Source organism: Lolium rigidum, chromosome 4, assembly GCF_022539505.1.
Source record: "Lolium rigidum isolate FL_2022 chromosome 4, APGP_CSIRO_Lrig_0.1, whole genome shotgun sequence".
Classification (NCBI taxonomy): Eukaryota; Viridiplantae; Streptophyta; class Magnoliopsida; order Poales; family Poaceae; genus Lolium; species Lolium rigidum.
In genome coordinates, this window is record NC_061511.1 from 25,442,351 (window position 1) to 25,446,442 (window position 4,092).

Genomic DNA, 4,092 nt, shown 5'->3' on the forward strand with positions numbered 1-4,092 from the left:
GAATCATTGAGGACTTCTATTAGCATCATCAATAACACGTTGACATTTGGCAATCGCCTTGATTGAATCTTGTGTACTCTTTGTCAACATATCGGCTACGGATCTTAAAGCGAGCAATACCATGTCTTTTATAAAGTACAGCCTTGAGATATTTCTTGTTTGATGAAAGCAATGGTCTAGGTTGACGGCTATGAGAAGATGCATCGGAAGAAATATCGGAAGTTTTTGTGGGCCTCACTTCTAATGAAGATTGCTTCATCACAGCTGCATTCGATAATAATGCAAAAGAGTTAAACGATGAACTATGCAAACATTTATTATGCAATGTAGATATAAGATAATAACAAGTTGCATAAATAAGACAATGTATGGAACTTGTACTAAGCACAAACTTACATCATAATGTTGCACGAGGTCGCTACGGATCCTTTTTTGGCGACTATCTTCTAATGATGATTGCTTCATTAAAGCTGCATTACGGTAACATTGCAAACATAGTTACAACAATTAACTATTCAAACATGTATTACGCAATGTAGAGATCGGATAACGACATGTAGCAGAAATAAGCACAAGATAAGATAAGATGCATGTACTAAGCACATCTCTGGCTCATTGCAGGTCCTTCTCTTGCGTGCACTAGTCGTGGTCAACATGCTGTCATTTTAGGTTCAGCCATCAAGTGAAATGCTAATCCTCTCTGCTCCATTGTCCTTAATCTGTGTTTAGATATCACATTTAAGACCAAGTCAGCTGGTTTCAAATAACAAAAAACTTGAGCTGCCAAATGAATAAGCCAATATTTACCGGATATCGGATTAAAACCAACTAGATGTTGCTTTGCATGAGATACGAATTTCGGACATTCAGATTTAGAGTAGGGTAATGCCAAGGTTTTCCACATAAAGTAAGCTGGCATTAAGAATGACCAAATGTCGAGTTCAAATCACCTTCGCGGTTTCTCCAAGACAAGCATATCAAATAGGCGAGAAACATAGTAAAGCATGAATGGCATTGCTATGGCGGGGTTCCAAGTGTTAATCTCTTGCATAAGGAACAATGCATATAGGTTATAGATAATAACGGAAGTAAGCGCCAAAATTACCAACCAAGAACTCAGATTCCAACCTTCCCTAGCGTCCCCGCTGTCAATGTTGGATGTTCTAATAAGTGGTTCGCATGATCAATCCCTAGGAAAAATAACATTGACAAGTCGAGTCTATGATAATACAAAGACCGGACATGCACGCAGCAATAACTATATAAGCTAAAGACGAGGTATAATAGAAAGCAGATTGGAAATGCACATAGCATGATTATAAAAGCAGTGTGAGAATAGCAGACACGAGAAAACGGCTAGCAGCTAGCGGTGAGCTAATGACGTGGTATAAGAACAAGCGATTGGAAATGCCCATAGCATGACTATAAAAGCGATGCGACAATAGCATGCGGTACAAAAACGAGTTGGCGGCAAATGAATGGGTATAAGGCTATAAATATGTGGATGCACACGAGGTGTCGGTAGAATGAACGGGATGGTAGCGACCGGATAATGCTTTTGTCTTGTACAATATTTAAACAAACTTCATGCGAAGCAACACATCAAGAAAGTTAACGGCATATGAGATGCGCAAATAACTACACAAAACATGGCTAAAGAAACACCGCGATCTAACGGGCCAGCGTACTAACCAAGCTGCGGCGGGGTGGACGGGGGCGGCAACTTGCATTCCGGCGGCGGCGAACGCGGGAGACGATGAATCGACCCTGTTTCGGTAGAAGCGGGCGTTAGTGAAGCGGATCTGGTTGGGCGGCAAGGGATTCGGTGAAGTTGATACAGCCGGCTGCGCCGAGGTAGTCGGTGGCGAGGTCGGCGGTGAAGCAGATCCGTCGGTGGCGAAGTCGGCGGTGAAGCGGATCCGTCGGTGGCGAGGTCGGCGGTGAAGCGGATCCGTCGGTGACGAGGGCGGCGGGGAGCGGATCAGGTGGGTGGACAGCCAACACGATCAAGGCTACGGCTTGTGGAGGAGTATGCGGCGGCGAAGCGGATCTAGTACTTGTAGAGAGTCGAGCTTTGGCGTGTGAGAGTATTTTTGAGCTAATGGGGCGAATGGTTGGTGGGTGGGTGTGGGCACGTGGGGAGGGTTCGGGATCTAGGCAAGATATTTCATTGTTACCGAATGAGCCCTCCATGGTCGGTGGGTTGTAGCTTCGGGACCGGGGTTAAAAGGGTAAAACTGGTCACGGGATTTTCGAATGGATGCGGCGGGATGATTTGGCGCGCGGCCGAAATTTTCGGTTTCAAGCTACGAGCGAACGACAAAAATAATGTTCTTCCCCAGGGAGCTCTCATTTCTTCCTCTTCTCTTTCTCCCTCGAGTCTTTCCCACTCCCCGGCTCCTCTCCCCCTTCTCTCCAGGCGGCCTCGCCGGCGGAGACGAGGCCGACTTCTCTCTGTATATTGTACACCCTCCGAACTAAATTAATTGATTCAACTTTCCTTAGACGTGTATGTATCTAGAGTAAAAACATGTGTGGATACATCCATATTTAGATAAGCAAAGTTGAGTCGGCTAATTTGGATCCGAGGGAGTTAGTGTTGTTGTAAGCTTAGATCCGGTGTTTCCCATGAGCGGAATGGCGCAATGGAGTCGGGGATCTCGTCATCGGCTTCGGATCCGGCCTGTGGTGAATCGGCGGATCTTGTCGGCCAAACCCGATCTGGTGCCATCAATGTGATGGCGCTAACGGTGAGGCTTGCTTTGGTCGGTGCTTCGGATCGGCCAATGGGGAAGTCAAGGCTGCTAAAGTTCACAAGCTCGGGGCATACGACGGCGTCATCCGTCTTGCCCGTGCACATCTTGGCCTTTCAGCGGCCCTTCTCGAGCCAATATGCCGTTCTTTGAGGCCCTTCTTCTCCTTCGTCTCGGCGACTACCGGCGACACCGTCCCAAGTGGTGCGTCCCGGCGACGGAGTTCTTCGGAAAGGATGCGGAGCGAGAGATCGATGTGCGGTCGAGAAGGACTCGATTGATTTTCTTCTATATGTTTTGGGGTCCTTTTTGTAAAGTTGCGGGTTCTATTAGTTATTGTCTAGTACTTTTGGTCCTCTATGTAATTTTTTGGACTAGTTTCCATTAGCCTGATAAACTTGAATTTTGACAAGTTCACGGGGAAAAAAATTCCTTTGCACATATGGCCTATCATGTATAAACATTCTTGAGATTTAAACTATATGTAATGTGCCATGCATTAACCCTAAACCATATATATGTAACTAACCCTAGCTGATCAAACCCTACTTAATTAAAACAAATAACCCTAAACTATACGCATGCACTTTATGCGCAAGGCGCGGGTGCCTCTAATAATGTGTGTGCGCACTCGATCGATGATCCCTAAACCTTATACAACCCCGAAACCCTAATCCCTAATCCCTAAACCCTAAACACCCTAAACACTAAACCCTATACCCTAAAACCTAACCCTAAACCCTAATTAAACCCTATATATAGGCCAACGACACTTAATTGTGCATCAAGCGGGCCGGGGGTGCCTCGCGGTCCTCTAATTAAATTAAATGTGCCATGCATTAACCCTAAACCATATATATGTAACTAACCATAGCTAATCAACCCTACTTAATGAAAACACATAACCCTAAAGTATACTAGCTATAACCCGATCTAATAAAAACATGCTCTATATATAGCGGCTAGCTAGCAAACCTTAGATTAACACCAATTAATATATACATGGCCTATATCGATCATGTTGTATAACATATCCACGAGATTCATTAATTAATTATATAATTATCGTGATAAATTAATTAACTCTAATTTTGACAAGTTCTCTCGAATGAAAACACATTTGATTAAGTTGCCTCATAATATATATATATAATTAGTGTGCATGCATGTCCTACCATGCATTCGTGCATATGTTTTAATGTATATTTGAACATATTCTTGGGGATTTCAATCTCTCTCTCTCGATCATCTATATATCGTTGGTGGCCAAAAAACACACATATATATGCATGCAATTTATGCGTATAAAGGCGCGGGTGCCTCTAATAATGTGTGTGCG